An 18935-nucleotide genomic window follows, 5' to 3' on the forward strand; every position below is an offset into this window, starting at 1 on the left:
TACTTCATTGATTCTGGCCATTTTCTCCAATCTTACACTTTAAACCAACTATGAACCAATATCACTACAAGGTATTCTCAAAATTTGTTCTCCCAAAAAACTACAACAATCAAGTGATATTATTCCTTGAGGAATGAACCAAAAGCAAGATTTTAACTCTACAATTATTCTCCAAATCCACACACAACAATGGTTGGTTGCATTCATATACAAGGAAAGTATATTGTGCATTCCCAAACAATGAGACTCAAATGCTACAACAAATAAAATACTTGTTTCTCCATTATGAATACTCAAAAATATATATCAGCAAGGATGCAAACTTTACACAGTCATCTATTCAAGAAATACAGTGCACAAATTGAAAAGGAACCTGACCCAGCCACTTGTATAACAAATTCAACTTCTAGAGAGTCTGCTACAGCCCTAGGATTGCCTGCTATGCCAAGGGAATGATAGTAAACTTCATAAAATTGTCCTCTATTAAATCTGCACCAAAACTTCATTAATTTCGTCCCACTGATTTGAAGGTTTAATAATAGCAACCAGTAGCTCATTTATCTTCATGAAAAATTATCCCCGCATTAGAGTTGAACTCGCCCCCCTTTTTTTTTTTTAAGGATACAATCTAGGTGCAAGAGGAAGTAAGACCTTGCTATTTTTTTCGCAGCCGCCAAAGTTCCAGCTCGAGGGGACTTTTCTGGAACCGCAGCTATGGCAACTTCTCTGGAATCACAACTTAAAACTATTTCCTCCACCCATGTGCAAGTTGAGGATTTGAAAAAGAGGCCTTTCACGCGGCCATCAATTCTTTTCAATCCCACTGAAGCAGCACAGATTCGTTTGGAAAGCATTTATGATATTGCTCTTAGAGGGCTTGATGAGCTCTCCACAATTGAGATCCTTTGCTACATTTAAGAAAACTTTGTTCAATTCAAAAAGCCTACAGATAGACCAAGAGTTTCAAAATAGAGAATACAATGCAAAACTAGATAAATCTATTGCCACATTCTTGCATTTACTGTCTGGATATCTACTTCTTGCACATTCTCACAAGACGCTGGAGTACTTGATTCGGCGATACAAGATATATGCATACAATGTAGATGATGTGATACTGATGAAACAAGCTTATTTGTATCGATTTAGGGTTTTTGCATTGTTGAAGCTAGTCTGAAAATGCCTGGTCCAGACTTCAAAGCCAACAAAGAGTTCTGCAAAGACTTCTTGAAGAATTTTGTAGCGGAGAATGGAGTTACGAAGTACATGGATCTGCTGCAAGATGTTGCAAATAGGAAAATCCGTTCTGTTGATATTGAACTCGATGACATCAGCAGCTACAAGGGGTTGGATGAGGAGTTCTTGGATAGAGTAAGAACAAATACTCATCGGTACGTCGGCATTTTTGCGGAAGCAATAGATGAATTGTTGCCCGAACCCACTGAAGTTATTGCAAGGGACGACGATTATGATATTCTAATGAGACAGAGATTGGAAGAAGCGGGTGAAAATGCAGACAATGTAGACCCTTTTCAAAAGATGCCACCAGAGATCAAGCGTTTCTTTGAAGTTCATATTAACGGCTTTGCAAAACAGAAGGCTTTCACACTGAGGGAAGTGAAGGCCTGCCACATCGGACAACTTGTCAAAGTTGTTGGTATTGTTACTCGCTGTTCAGATGTCAAGCCATTGATGCAGGTCGCTGTCTACACTTGTGAGGAATGCGGATTTGAAATATATCAACAAGTCACATCTCGTAGTTTCATGCCACTTTTTGAATGCCCATCAAATCGTTGTAGGACAAATAATGCAAAGGGCAACCTCATTCTGCAATTGGGAGTTTCAAAGTTCTTGAAGTTTCAAGAGGCTAAAATTCAGGAGTTCTCAGAGCATGTGCCCAAAGGGCATATACCTAGATCAATGACAGTACACATAAGAGGAGAACTTACGAGGAAGGTTGGGCCGGGTGACCTAGTGCAAATCTCTAGAATATTTCTTCCTATTCCTTATACAGGATTTCGAGCGATGCGAGCAGGATTGGTGGACTTGGTAGCAACGTTCCATTGCTCTCTCTGTTTGCAGCAAGCTCCATACGCTGCTCTCTGCTGTCCAGTTTTGAACGCCCGGAGAATAGCAAGACAATCCAGTCTTCAACACTAATTCCAATGCACCAACTGAGCTATGAAATGTTGTCAGCATATGAACGAATGCAGGTTGAAGCTGGTCTGAAAATGCCTGGTCCACTTGCCATGGCGGATAGGAACATTATATCATGCTATAATAAGGTGCAGCATCAAGTGAAGGATTGATCGTTGTCAAGATTAGCTCTCAGGTAAATGTAACGTTTTTGCAAGAAGATTGTATGGAGAGAGCCCAACTCAAAAATAGATGACAAAGCATCCAAAATGTCAGATCAACAGGACAGTGCAGCGTTCAAATAGTGTAGCGTTCAGCATGGTATGCACACAGTGCGAGAATTATGTTATTCACCAGTCAACCGGAGAAATCACAAAACTCAGTTCAAGATGCTCGCTCGCTCAGAAACGCTTTTCCAAATATGCATAGAGAGACCACAAAACAAGTGGCTCAAATATGAGATTGAGCAGGTTAGGAAGGTACCCGCTCTGATACCATGTTAAACACACATGGGCAGCAACAAAATCTGAAGGATAAAACATGAGAGTACATTTTATTAACAAAACATATACATTTATAGTACATGGTTTGACCGTTGGGTTCCACATCCCAAAGTCTCTTGGACTTCTTTTTGTCTTTTCGGCTTCCACACTAACCCATTGAGGATTAGGTGTCCAACAGCAACGATGGTGAAGAATGTGTAGATATAGGTCATTGAAGAAATAGTAGTAGAGGTAACAGGTCTCCCGTCAGAAAGGGAGATATGGTGTGAAGCACACACCTCGCTACAAAATGTGGCTCTTCTATTTTCAAATCCAGGGGAAGAACTAGTTAAGAAAGGAAAAGGGTATAACCCTAATTCACTTCCAGAAATTTGGAAAGAGATAGAAGCTATTTTTCAGCAACACATCACTTGTGATGGAAGGTATGATGTAGTTCGAGGTCGTCACATTAAGTTAATGGCACATCTTAGACAGAAGGTAGTCTTGAATCTTCGTTATTTTATGTATTCTCTCTTACATGAAATTGCGTGTAGATTAACCAGGTCTTAAGATCAAGTCTCAGTTGTCAGCCATCACGAACTTATTAAATTAATAGTTGTGAGGAATTTGAATCAAATACAACAGAATTGGGAAGGAATTTTAGGGAACCCTAGGGATGAGTAAGAAATTCCCTTAGGAAGTGAAGGAATTGTTGAAACACCTGGAACTATTTTCGTTGATAATGAGCAGGCAGAGAAAGGTCGTGAAATCGATCAAAATAAAACCTCTATGATAGGATATTCCTCACAAGAAGCTATGCAACTTGAAATTTTGACTCCTCGTAAACTTAGTAGAGCAGAAACACCGGTGGCATCAATTTTGGCCTCTTTGCCCAAAAAGAGGAGAAGATCTACCAGATTAGTTAAATTACATCAGAGACAACTTAAACCCTCCTGAAATAAAATTTAATATAAGAAATTTCTTATGATGAAGGAACACAATAGAAAACCCCTGAAGAAAATGTGGCTTGGGATTAATTAGCCACTGAACAAATGAATCTAGGCTAGGAAGAACATGAACTAAAGGTGGCTCAAGCATTGGAAGGATTGGAAAATTTATTAGAAATAATGAACCTAGGGGAACTAACACCTACCGCAATAGAGGAGCCTACAACTCATATAGGTAGCCCTCTTAATTCTAATCAAGATGCTTTACCTAATTCTCTAGTTGCAACTCCTTTTGTTGGATCCCCAACCATTATCATTTTAGAGCCATTTGTTGATTCTAAAGCTATTTCAACTCAAGAGCACTCCATGGATTCTATTGCCATTGTACTAGAACCCTCTTCTCCAAAAGATATGGCTCCACAATTTCCTTCTAATGATTTGATTGATGTAAGCCAAGGGCTTAATGTTGCTCCTTCAGCCATAACAAGTGGACCTCAAATTAATCTTCTAGTTAACATTTCCTCAGAACCTTTGATCAACAGAGTAATAATGGAATTTTGTAACTTACCTATTGATGCCCTAGTGGTTGAATATGCCCAAAAGATTACTATCAAAGATTATGGAGTAACAACTTATGTTTCTCCTACTATTACTTCAATAGTTTTGGCCAGAAATCTTGCTCAAAAAGCTAGAAGTACAATAGTTGTGAAGAATAAAACAAAAAGTAAACTTCTCAAGGAAATTATTACACTGAGGAAAGAAAACGATAGGTTACAAAGGAAAGCAAAACAGTTGAGAAAATGGTTACAAACTAGCAGACAGTCTTATGAGATTCCGAGAAGAAAGTTGTAGAACAAATTGGAACTAATGATGGGAAGGAAGTTTTTAAGGTACAAAATGTCGAAACTCAGACTGATCTTTCACTTGTTTCCACTGAAGCAAAAGTTCAAACTGATTTTGAACATGTTTCCACTGAAGTAGAAGTTCAAATTGGTCCTGCACTTGTTTTCATCGAAGAAGAGACCCAAATTGACGATGCACTTGTCCTTATTGAAAGAGGAGTGTAAATTGATGTTGTGTCTCCTTACACTCCATTAATTGTAGATGATGAAATAAGGGTGTTGAACAAAACCTTGGCAGAGCATAAAGAGATTATAACCAAATATCAGGGAGAAATAGTGCCTCAAGGGGAATCTCAAAAGTTGTTCCAACGATTTCAGGCGTTAACAATAACAAAACATGAAACACATGCAAAGCTAAGAGATTCCATGAAGAAATTCAGGTATTGCAGGAACGTATTCATAAGGTCACAAAGCAAAAGGATGAAATTTGTTCTATTATTCCAGATAACCTGGCATGTAGGTCTCCAACACGTAATTAGGCTATATTCCTAACTTAACAATATTTTCTACTCAGAGTTAAGGCTATACAATGTAGCCCAGTGTTCTGGGTTTCAACGTTGTTTTTCATAAGCAGGACGAGAAAACGAGGTATCTCCTATGTACATGCGTAACTTCCTTTTGTCGGAACATTTAAATGAAAATATTGTTCCATTTGTTGGAGATGTCCAGCTTCAGGATTTTATATTGTTTGCACTTAATCAAATAAATTGGGAGAAATCTTATCACATCGTTCAGTGAAATGAACATAATCTTGATTTATGGGCCAAAGGTGAGCTAGAGAATCCCTTCGCTACATTTCTCCGCCACAATGCCTTTGTAGAGAAGCTTGGTGTTGTTTCCTTACTTGAGAAGATTCATGACACGGTATTAAAATCAATATAAGAATAACTGAAATATATAAAGAATGAGACTATTAGTGGAGCTAAATTAATATATCAAGTTTCATCTAGAGAAATTAAAAATAGGGAACCTTTTGGCATATACAATTTTCAGCAAGTTATTTCCAGAGTACACGACTATGTTAATGTTGTATTAGAATATGGAATTAAATGAATGGGATGCAGATACAGGTGCCCTATGATTTGGTTTCCTCAACTTTACTATCTGTCTGATTATCGATTGTTAGAAGCAGGTAAGTATGTGGCTTTTCAGGAAATTAAAAATAGGAGTGGATTCAGGCTCAGAGGAGAAGAACCTTGTGGAGCCTACTCCTTAACTTCCCTTCGTGTTAATTGTTTATTTGCATGAGAACATGAAAAAAGGTCAGTTAGGGGGTGATGTTGGGCAGTTAGGAGGTGATGTTGGGCCTCACAATTGTCATGATTTCCTTATCCTATTATTTAGTTTTAATGTTGTTTTCTTGTCTTTTTCTCATCTTTATGATATATTAATTCGCATAATACAGGACTTAGAAGGAACTAGTTTTCTTTTATTATTTTATCTTCTAAATTTATTATTTTGATCATAAAAGTGCTAATAATTCATAGTTGAATGTTCATTATGAACAAGGATTTTGCAACATATCAAGGGCAGTCGATACTTGATGTTGTTTCCAATTGTTCGTGGTAAATCGGGATAGTGTGATTTTGTTTCCAACTAAACGTAGTAGATCAAGCCAGGTTGACTCTTATTTAAGAAAAATTGTTACGGACAAAGCCTTGATTTTCTTGTCTGGGCGATAGTCTATTTGTAACTAAAAACGAGAAGATTCTCAGGATCTCTCTTTGTTAGAATAATTTACTATTTTATCTCCCTTAACTGCAGTATAAAAACAGAGGGCATGTGTCCCGAAGAAGAGCTTTTGTAAATTTTTCATCTATCAGATAGACTTGCTAAAAGGCGCTCACCGTAATCGTTCCCATAGTATAATGCAAAGTTTTTAATAAAAAATCTTCTCTATTGAGAATTAATCTGTTGATCTGATCCTTTCTACATGGAAGTCTGACTCTGGTAGTTCAAGCCCACTCTTGGATGAGGTGTTGCCTTCATTTGCATTATTAAGTTCGCATTTTATCTCCTTTCATCAATCATTTATTTCATGTATCTATTAGATTAGTTATAAATCATTTGTTTCTTTTGAGTAAATATAATATTGATAGTTAAAATATTGATTTGCAGATGTTGTTCCTTTAGAAGCTTATTTGTAATCGTTGTCACTTCACTGTTGTTTCCTAGAGGTTATCTCGTAAGTATTGATTCTTTAATATTAGTGTTTCTTTTACTCTCACTTCAAGTGTTGTTTTCAGATGATAAAAGTATTTTCAAAGCTCTTGTTAGGTAGTCTCACCTAATCATCCATGACATAGGGAAAATATATTTCTTGTATACAACAGAGGTCCATAGACTGTTTGTGGATAATAGGAACTAACCAACCTTTGTAGCAAGGGATTTTGAAACAAGGCTAAGGTCTTTCTTGAATGTTCCTAATGTTATATGGGAAGGTGTTCACAACCCTTTTGATTTCACCTCTAGACACACCCAAGTAAGTAATGGTGGATTTTCGCACATTTATCTGCATACCAAGAGCTTTTTGAAAACGGTCCGATGTGTCTTTTACTGCTTTTATATCATGTCTAGAACCATTGCAAAAAATAAGAATGTCATCCATAAACAGTAAATGAGTGATGAATAGATTATTTGTCACTTCAATCCCATTTAGGTCTCCCCTTCTCTTAGCATCATGTAACAATCCGCTTAAACCTTCTGTTGCTAATAAAAAAATGAGTGGAGATAAAGGACATCATTTTCTAAGTCCTCGCTGAGCATGGAAAAAGGGCAAAGTTTCACCATTTATCAGAACATCAAAAGAGTTCGAGGTCACACAACTCATTACCCAATTGATGAAGGGTATTTCAAAGCCAAGATGGGTGAGAATCAGCTGAAGGAAGACCTAGTTTACTCTGTCGTATTATTTTGACAGATTAATTTTTGAAATAATCCCTTTGAGTTTCCTCAACTTTATACTGTGTAATACTTATTAAGCAACACCGATAACCTCATGGATCTATCGTCCTTCGAGAAAACCAATTCCTTGGATACATGCATAGACATAATGGAGCGAAGACGCAAAACAATAATTGTTGTGATGATTTTATATGTGTAATTGCATAGTAAGATGGTATGTACTCATCAAAGGATTGTGTATCATCTGTCTTTGGAATTAAAGTAATAAAATTTGAGTTAATGGGGTCATAAATTCTACCATTCTAACGGGAATTTTCCACAACCTTGAGCAGATTGTCCCCTAATAACTCAAAAAATCCAAAAAATCCCACATTCCAACCATCCGAACCCAGTCTCTTTTATTTTTGCATTCCTTTTAATACATTTTCCAACTCCCCCACAGTGATGGGCTCCATAAGAGACTTATTTTCCTCCTCACTAGAAAATCTAAGAAAAAATTGAGTCATTCTAATAGTTTTAGTGATAGTGGTCTCCTTAGGGTATTTGAAGAGGTTTTTAAAGTGGTTCTTCCCGCGAAGGTAGTACCCTTCCCCCCATCTGACTTCTGCATTTCCCATATAGTATTGGAGGTTTTGCACCTTTTCCATAATTCTGGAAAAACTTTGTATTTTCATTGCCACTTTTGAGCCAGTCAGCACTACTCTTCAATCTCCACAGTTCTTCTCATTCAACCAGTATTTTTTTTTACTTGCCTCAAGTCGCATGATTTTTTGTTTAGCTTCTAAAGTCTCATATCCACCACTATCCGAGGATTCAAGTTTTTCCATAGACTGTTTAATGGATTTTAGCTCATCCTCCTCCCCTAGCATTTTTTTGACAGACACATTGAATCATGGCATGTTTTACCTTCTTCAAGTTTTCCACCAATTGATGAGCCGAAGAAAGCCCGCAATCAAGAGTGAAAAGGGGAACAAGTGTCTTCGACCAGTTGCATATAGCTCTCTACTTTAAACCATGAAGAGTTGAATTTAAATGGACAACCCAATTTTTGTAATCCCCCTTTAAGTTCCAAGAAGATTGGATGATGTTCTGATATCCCCCTGTGTCAATCCATTGATGAAAGAGTGTAAGGGAATTAACCAGTCCATCTGCCAGGAGAAACCAGTCAAGTCTCTTTTCCACCGAGGCTTCACCAATCCTCCTATTTCTCTAGGTTGGTTTGTATTTGGTCAAATCGACATCAATGAGGTGAGAGTCAATTAATTTTCGAAGGAATAAATTTGCCATGGAATTCGGCAGGGCTTGGGGACCCCATACCTCAGCCGCGCCTAATGAAAAATTAGGTCCCCACCCAAAATGAGGTTATCACACTTAAGAAAATATATTTCCAACACAATGTTCCAGAAAAGAGCTCTATCATGGCATTGGTCGTATATTTCAATCATAGTGAGTGTCCTATTAAGTTTGGCTGAGAAAATATCAGCAGAAAGAAATAAATTTGAGCCCCAAGAACCATAGATTCCTATCAACTTTTAATTAAAACCCAACTCTAATCGCCTAAAACGACCTTTCACATCAGACGCAAAGCAAAAAAAAAAAAAAATCAATAACATAGAAGAAATAATGTTGTATATTTTATCACCATTGCCCAGGGTTTCCTGGAGCATTAATATATTCAGGTTTGAAGAACACACCAGTCTCCTAAGGGCTATTTTTTTGGGGTTACTAGCTAAACACCTAAAGGAGATAGCAATCATGAGGTCACTGCATCAAGGGTTGCAATTCTCTAAGTGCCAAAATAAGTGTGTTTTGCTTGGCTTCAGCAATGTCCAATTTAGCCTTCATCTATGCCTTTGATATATGAGACTTTCGACCCTTAGTGAATGTGTTATATTGTAATTTTGGGGGATAACCGAGACCACCATGGTTGGAATAAAGTTTGCCCTTAGGTCGTATGGGTCGAAGATTATAATGAGGATCCATTGAATTCTGAGGAATTGAAAATTCCTAAGTTGTGTTCAAAGGGATGGAAGAAACAACAATATTGTTTGTGGTGTCATAAGTGTGTTTTTCTAGATGATTTGAAACAGTGGAAGGTGAGAATTCATGACCAGGCGAGGGCCTGGAAAGGCCATGCATTGACCCTAAATTTAAATAAAAAACATGCATTTCAGAAGAAGATGAGTGAAAGGAATGTGTATAGGTACCCACTGGGGAGGAGGGCCATGGAACCATAGACGTAGTTGCATGCACCTCATGCGCTTCAATAGTGTTGTTCTTCTCGTCGACATTTTCTCCATTGTCTAGACCCGCCTATGCATAGGTTTGCTTCATAGCCAGGTCTAATCGATCCAAGGGAGGACCATCCCCAACTTCCATCAGACTCCCCAGTGGCTCATCTGACTCAAAGTTTCCCACAGAAATGCTACCCTAGCCCTTTTCTGCCCGATTTCCCAGCATACAGTTGTGGACCACATGCTCCACCTGATGGCATTGATGGCAGTGAAAGGGTAGCTCTTTATAATCATTAGTATGCAAAAAGTTCACACCGCTGTGATTGAGATTGATGTATATGAATATTCCTTCCCTTGAGTCAAGATTCACCAAAACTCTCGTGATCTTCCTAATCTTGGAAGTCTTGAATGACATATATGCCTCAAGGAATTCACCCAGTTTATTACCAATGGCCCTAAAAGCGTCTTATGTCCATAAATGAGGTGGGAGACCCAGGAGATTTGCCCAAACTAGGATAGCTTCCAATCATTCATGGTGAGCGTTAAAAAGCAGACTCCAACATTTAAGAAGAACAAGGAAGGAGCGATGGCTGCAATTCTTCCCAACACCCAAGAAGCTACCTTTGATGACTTGAAATGGAGCATAACCATCCACAAACAAGTATACTAACCTCCACATTTTTGGCATGATTATTTTCCCATGTATCCTACATCAAATCCTCAAGGGTTTCCGCCTTATAGAACTATCCCTTAACTCTACCAACCAGCATATCTTCGATCGTCTCCATGATCTCATTCGTCTGAATGTCATCTCCCAAAACCAAGTTGTGGTCTTAAACCTTTTGCATGGTACATTTCCATTTCTTCTATTTTCTGAGGTTTCCATTCAGATACGTTCGACCCTACTGCACCATCAACCCTTCCCGACTCAAGTAGAGATTCAATGGAAATTTGATCCAGGACATTTGATGGATTGTCAGGATCCTACAACGAAATATTTAGGCCACCATTTCCAACATTTGGCTTGATTCTTGTGGGGAAATCAACTGTATAGACAAATTGTTCTTGACCCCCACCCTCTGTTACCATAATTGAGGAGAAATTTGGGTCAGATACCCCAATTTCACCCTGTTTGGGTCGGCAGTCTAAAGCGCCTTGGGAATAGTACTTTGCAATGTCATTCCATTGAAACCCCCATTTAGGAGAATAATGCCGCCCGTGTTGAGATCCTTGACGGAATTACCCAGCCAGACAACCCACCTGACTCCTTCAGCAGTAATCCCTGACCATGGAAGGGGTTCTTAACTCAAAACCACCAAACTTAGAGAATTTACATCCAATGGTGTTGAAAACCCACTATTAGAAGGTTGTCGTGAGATAGAGTTAGAGAAACCAGCATTTCAATCAAAGAGAATGAAACTGATGACATTATCTTCTAACACCCTGTCAGTCCAATATTTTCAGCTACATATCTAGGGACTCCCGGCACCAGATGGGGAAAACCTCCTCAGTAGCGAAAGAAAGGTTTTGTACAATACCACTTACCCATGAAGCCCTAGGGTCAAGAGAGTTTGCCAGGTTTTCTTGTCACTCGCCGCTCTAAATCCGCCAAAACGACCATCCAACTCCAACTGTCCACCTAACTAATTTCCAGGTGTATTGTCTACCTCCATCTTGACATCTAAAGATGGCATCGTCCTGACCAGAGTGTCATTTGTAATTCTAGCCATTTCCAGGTTTTGAGACATGGGTTCTATACAAAATAATGTAAGAATATCTCACGAATCCAAGTTTATATCCACTAATCCATCCATTCCACCAGTAATATGCCGATCCATCACAGTAAAACCCTAGACATGTTAAAAAGAACACGTCGTTGTGTATGGTCTCCTCTGACTCCGTCGTGAGCGCAAACAGGACTTCAACCAAAAGAAACCCTGGACATAAATGAGCGGTCAGTTTCGGCTCATCTTTCTCGCACGCACACTACAAATCTCGACCACGTTCATATATTGTGATATTTTTATTTATATATGTAACTCCTCATTTACTATTTTAACTATTATTTTATTTTTTCTTTAGGGGGCCATTTTTGCGCTGAAATTTCCTCTAATGGTTATTTTGAGAAGGGCGTGGATCAAGAACCACTACTTGCTATTATGTTTTCAGGGTTGGGGCATCACTCAGATGTGTTGGTTAATGTTGTATTTGTATGAATAACTAGATAAATTGAGGGTTGGGATTCCTGTATTATTTTGGAGGCACAAGTGCATGAAGCAAAACGTTATGCACTACATAATTCTTTGGCCCTTGAAAATGGACTCTCAAATATCATAGACGTACTTATTGATACTGTCCACTAGCTTCTAATCATGGACTTGTGGATATATCAGAGTTCTTCCCTAATTATTGACTTGAGGAGTTGGAGCTGAGATATAGAATGTGTCATGAAGGGCCCATAGCTAGGATTTATCATTGGCACAAAGTCGGGTGGCGCTTTCACTACTGCCAGAGGTTTTGTGTCTAGCTACAGATTCACGATTGTTGATATCGATAGCTACAATTAAGAGACCAAGAGCCCATGCGTCTCGATCAAGAACCCCATAGCCATAGTGGACTCCCATACGATGCAATGATGGATATTTTTCAAACATCATGAACAAGAAAGAAGAAATAGAAAGGTTTCCACATCTAACAAATAATCTATGCCTCTCACCTCTCAGTGCATGTGTTGGATTATAGAGCGGTTGAGTAGAATATGAAGTGGTAGGAGTGTTAACCCATGACCAACATGAAACCTTTGCATCCATTGTTGAGTTGGAACACCTTGTGTTGTCCAATGTCCCTCACAATTGTTCACATTCCAACAGTTATTTACTCATATATAGATCCATAGTGCATGACATCCCTTCTAGTTATATATCCAATTCAAAATCCAAAGCCCATAGCTCCACCAATAGATGTCAATTGAAGGTATTAAGTGAACAAAGAAATTTGCAGAAAATGTTTCCACATGCATGTTATTGCCATTAAGCAAAACACCTACAACATCTCGTAAATTTGAATGCTCTTTAATTTAACATAGAGAAAGTAAGTGTGTTGAAGAAGAATTATTCCCCATCTAGCCCTGCAACTACTCGGTTCTTGCTAGAGTAATATGATTCAAGTGGAACATGCAGTAACTTTACCAAAGAAAATGGAAGTGACAGGTCTAACGAAATACAATAAATTTTGGGTTCCCCTATGCTTTTCAAGGTTTTAACAGGAATGCTTATGTCTTGATTTGGTCAAAGTCCTTAAATGACCCATTTGTCATCAAACCCTATGGTTTCTCATGCTTTCACGATGCATATTGCATATATCCACCTTGATCCTCTTGGTTCTCATTTTTATGAATGTATTAGGGTTTTGGAGGTGTTGCTTCATGAACACATATTTAAAGCTTTTTACTCCCATGGTATTCAATGCAAACTATAGAAATGAATCTTGTGTTACACAAGTGAAATTTATGGCTATACTTAACCTTCGTTCTTATTCCCTAATTTGCATCTTCAAGCTTGAATCCTCATGATAATTTCATGGTAATTTTCAATCACAGTAATGGCACCATCATGGTAGAAACTGCCTTGCAAATCAATGCCATGTTCATTCATTAAATTAATTTATATGATTGAATGTTGCATTGGTTTCAGGTAAAAGGTAGTTTATGCATTCAAGATTGAATCTTCAAAGTGTGCATTTTGTATTGATCTCCCTTTGTACACATGTTTAGCTCTCACATTACAATTGACTCATGTCACCACGAAAAGTTGTGCAAGATACCTTTTGCTGAAAATGTTAATCCTAAATTTTGGAAATATGATTGGTCAAGTTGAACTTTGTGAATAAGCAAGGTGGATATGCTTCTAGGCTCATAGTGTTTCTTGGTTATGGCTTACAGGTGCCGCTAGATAAACTTAATATGAAGGGATATCTTGATAGCAAACTGGTGGCTCTATTAGAGTTGAAGAATTTCTCATAAAATAACTTTGAAGTTACCTATATTTTGGATTTTGTGGGTCCTAATGGTTGTTCGAAAGATAAAAGAATGGTGATCCTAGATCATCATAAGGTTGTGATGGAGATGCTCCAAGCAATGAGTACTATGATCATAAAAAGTGGGCTAAGACTTTTGCATAGTATCCAAACTATTTTGATGAAACGGGATCTTGTCATCCTTTGGGTAATAAAGTAACTATTGACTATGAAATAGAGAGGAGATTGACCCTTTTATGCCCAACATTTGAGTTATTAGTATCATTGGTCTATTTTCAAGTAATTTATCCCCAAAATTATGAAGACTTATCGAAGGAGGCTATTAGTGGGAAATTTTTTATGGTGCTTCTTCAGTTCTAGGTGGAGAAAATACTCTTATGATTTTATCAAATATCTCTTTCCAAGGAGCAAGCACTACTGGAATGGAGGATCGTGGGATTGGTGATCTGCAGAAGCTACATTGTATTATATTCTAGTCATATAAAGAGAAATACCTATGTTTGAAGGAATTGTGATTCCACACGTTATGGGATTCTTATTGAAGCCTTTACCTCAACCTCAACTTCTTCAGATAACTTGTTTAACTATTGGAAGTTATTCATAATGGTTGAGTGGAACACCTTGTGCATTATCATTTCTACCCGCAGTAATAAAAATTGCAACAATGGGAATAATTGCAGGGCAAGTATCATGGTATGGAAAAGGAAGAGTTACTCAAGTATTGTTTCTCAACAGCATACGTTGTAGCATTGTCGAATGATAGCCTTGGAATCTCAATGAATGATGAAATGATTTAGTCTCATAATCAAGTGGGAATTGTCCCGTTTGACTGGGTTTTAAGAGCTTTTATTTTATGTGCAATAGAGGATTTGTCACCAACTCAAACCATACAAACTCTTGGGAAAGATTCTTGGCATGTCTTTAATTGGTTGCAATTATTTTAGTGGGACTTGTGGCATATTCTATAACAAGATATAAAAGATCCTGAGTGAAGACAAATGACCAGGTTGAACTAATGTGTGATGAATTGGTTCCTTTCAATGGAACGACATTGTTTAAAGGCGTCTTTTTTTTTATGATCCATCTAGATTGTGTGATATATCGACATTTAGCATATGGTTTTATCTTTGTCAAATGATTGGTCCATCATAATATTGGTCAATCCCGAACATAATTAATGGACATAAAAAAAAAACCAAACTAGGAAGAATGTTCTCATCGATGGTCATGATATTATATACGCAAATTATACTAACACATTTTTGTCGGTGCACCAAAGGGTCTTGTAATGGTGGAGTTGCCTCACACAAATCATTAAGGAATCGAAGTTGATCTGCATTTGTTGCTGAAGCAACAATAATGGTAGAGGAAATGGTGTGATGAAGACCATAATAAAGAATGCAATGAAGCCTTGGTGTTGGAAGAATGCAATGAAGACAATGATAAAGTGCTAAAGATAAAGATGTGAAAGAATATTATGATAATGTGCTATGATATAAGACCGTGTAGTGTGATAAAGGCTATATTAATGCAATGCATTAAGACAAAGACTATGATAAAGAGTTGAGAAACAAGCCAATCGCAACTATGGTAAACATTACAATTTAGATTATGTTAAAGACAGTGATGGAAAGTGATAGAAGAATAATAAAGTGTTGCGATGAAGAGTTGTAATAATGCGATGCGATGGGAAACTACATTAAAGGTTGTACTGCAATGAAAGACTATGTCTAATGCATGCGCTGAAAGGTTATGAGAACACATGCGATGGAAGAATATGTAGGTTTTAACCTTGTACAAAAACTACCTGCAAACAAATTCTTCAAACAGAAAAATAAACAATGGTGAGAACATAAAATAAATATACAAAGAGATTTTCCCTTGGATCCCAAAATCAAGACTACCAGATTGATTTTTCATTATATTCCTTTCAATATTGCAATACATATGTATACATGATGAAGAATTTATAAACCCCAGTCCATTAACCCTGGATTAGAACATAACCGTAGTTCCTTTGACTGAATCTACAAAATACCACGGGCAGAAAATCATCATGCCCAAAACCATGTGCAAAAACCCATGCACAAAACCATGGGTAGGTCTACCCCTCTATCATTGGGTCCGCGCATGGGGCTAGTTGTGGAAAGAATATCACACACACCCAACATAATACATGCGATCAAGGCACGCAACGAAGACAATCATAAAGTGATGTGATGGGGAACTATGTTAAAAGCATGCACTCAGATGTTAACTATATTAAAGTGTTGCAATCAAGTTTACTTTGAAATATGTGCTAAGATGTAAACTATGTGAAGACATTGCGATGGAGATTTTGTCAAAGGTTGTGATGGGAGATATGGTAAACGCACGCGATCAATATTAAAATGGTGCGATAAGAAACAAGCCAATCACAACTCTGGTGAAGATTGCGGTAAAACATAATGTGATGTCATAAGAGTCAAATTCCATTAAAAAAATGCGATGAAAATGTTGTTAAATGCACTACAATATAACATATGTGGATATGATGAATACTATGATGATGCACGCAATAGAAACTATCAAAATGTGATCAAAGGAACATAGTTGGATAGTGCGAATGCAACCAAAGGGGTTAGAGCGTTTGACAAAAGCGCAAGATCAAAATCGACCTCACTTCCCAAATTACGACTCTCCTATCACAAATAACATGTGCATAACATAGTGGGACTCACCCTCTTACCACTGTGAATTGCAATCGTGATTTGCTTCCTCCCTATCACAAATTTGTGTTAGGTGGACAAATCTTGTCTTCCGAACAAGATAAGATCTCCCTAGACTCAATAACTGAATCTCGTAACCAACAAACAAACTGGTAAATCTTTCCCTAGGCTCATTCTATCAAAACATAAGTAGGAGTAACGGAATATGAAATCCATACCTTTCAAACGAAATGCCTGATGAAGATCTTTGCTATGATTTGATGCAGCTTCCCAATGCTCATAATCCAGACTTGCAAACACAATAACAAACAAAGGATCAAAGGCATATGATATACAAGTTATTCAATATGACCCATACTAGTGATCAATGACACTAGTACCTAATATCATAACCAATGGACAATGAAAGTAAACATTCAATATATCATATCCAATGGACAATATAGTGAGAAAGAAATACTCTTTTGTATTATAACTGAATGACAAGGAGAGATACGACCTAGCCTTGATGTTGGAAAATCTTCTTCTAATAGTTTCCAATCCTCCTTTAAGTGGCAAGCTTCCAACCTCGAATTAACAACACAAGTTTACATCCAAAAGTCAACCCCTTCCCCTATTGTCTATATTGAATTTATAGGCCAAGAGGAAGAGGTTTGAGATCCTCTTCCTAAGGATCAGATCCACAAATATGGGGATTAGGATTTTATAATGAGAGGTGTTGGGCCTCCAATTTGTCATAACTTTGTTGATGAAACCATCCATTTTTGCATCATTCCATTCACCCATTGTCATCATTTTTAACCATATTTATTCATAAATGCACCAAATTCTCACATACGTGTTTACATGGTTTATTATTATTATTTCCATTATTTTTAATGAACTAAGAAGAATTTTGCATGGTTTTACTAATGACAGTTTAGCAAGTTCAAGTCGTTGCATTTTTGTCAAGTTTCTATAGTTATCTCCATGGTTGAGGTAGTAACACCACTGTAGAAGAAAATCTGACACTTGGACTTGGCTTCTAAAAGCTCCAATGGATTTTTATTGGTCAAATTCCACCCAGCTCGCACGTGTGGACCTCCAGCATCAAATCAAGGGAAAAGCGCAACAGTTTTGACTAGTCAACTTCAAACATGTTTTCTGAGCAAATTAAAACACATATATATGTGTGTGTGTGTGTGTGTGTGTGTGTGTCTATATATATATATATATATATATATATATATATATATATATATATATATATATATATATATATATATATATATATATTGTTCAACACATGCCAATTAGGTTGTCAATGAGCATTTTTCTCAAATTCATTACCATTTGAGAGATTTTCGAAGTTCTTTGGAGCCTTATTTTGCAGATTACGTGGATATACGGTTTTTCAATTTTTCATTTAATGCATAGTCAACAAAAAGGCCTGAACGAGTTGTTCTTTAGCAAATTCGTGGCATAGAGATAAGTTTGATCAGATCTGGGCTGATCTTTGATCCAAAAATCCATGAAATTTGATTTGATTTGATCTCATGACCAAAACTCAAGCAAGAAAATTATGAGTTTGTTAATTGTCTCAAAATTCTATAAATTGCAGTCTCTTTGATGAGAGGAGGGATGAAGATTAGAGATGTCAAGGATGATCTTAATTTGTAATTGTTGTTGCTTATTGAAGGAGAAGAACTCTATTTTTTTCATTGAATGTAATTTTTTTTAATATGGCGCAACTCTGAATGAAATTGGTGATTTAAATCTCTTCTCTTGATCTGAGTTTTCAACACCTTGTAGTCCTCAGGAGGGCCCCCTGGAGATCTGTGAGAATATTATAGATGCTTTCCATTTCTTTCATATTCTCATAAGTGGTTTGTTTTACATAGATTAACTTTTTATGCTTATCATAGATTAAAAACTCATACTTTCCATAGATTAAATGTTTATGCTTTCTTAGATTATAAATTTCATGATTCCATAGATTAAAGTTTGTAAGTTTTAGAACAAAATATCCATGCTTTCATAGGGTAAAATCTCATGTTTTCTTAGATCAATATTTATTTTTTCATTTAATTTAATTTAATTAATTTATTTATTTTAACAATAATTTCCTTTCAAGAAAACTTAGTGCTTTCATAGTTTATATTAAAGAATCTAAACTCCTTTCGAAGTTTCCAATTCATTTCAGTTATGCATAAATATTGAGAGCTAATCTCCTAGCACATACGGTGCAGTGTACTTCGCAAGCTCACATACCTGGATTGACATATAAATGCAAGTAATTTAACAGTCAATTAAATTACCCAACAATAGGGAATAGATTCATGAACCATGGGATGAGGCCTAAATATGTAGGGGCTTGAATCCTTCTTGTTGGTATAATATTCCCCAACAAGGCTTCTAGAAATTGCTTTTTATTTTTACCTATGTTAAAAGGCTATTGCATTTTTTAATGGAAGAGAGAGTGCAGGATTGTGGAGGCCATAATGACCAAAATTGCATTTGAATAGGTAATGACTAGGAAAAGTGCGACAGTGCTTGAAATTAGGTTTTTAAGCAATGTAATCCAAGATTCTTATTATTTTCATAATGG

General features: G+C 37.0%; 1 pseudogene; it reads left to right on the forward strand.

The window, feature by feature from the left end:
* The first annotated feature begins 1179 nt into the window (after positions 1 to 1179).
* On the forward strand, positions 1180 to 2160 carry LOC149225209 (DNA replication licensing factor MCM7 pseudogene; annotated as a pseudogene).
* The last annotated feature ends 16775 nt before the right edge of the window (positions 2161 to 18935 follow it).

Source organism: Pinus tabuliformis, chromosome J (assembly GCF_031772625.1).
Source record: "Pinus tabuliformis cultivar Carrire ecotype Pingquan chromosome J, CPIR1, whole genome shotgun sequence".
NCBI lineage: Eukaryota > Viridiplantae > Streptophyta > Pinopsida > Pinales > Pinaceae > Pinus > Pinus tabuliformis.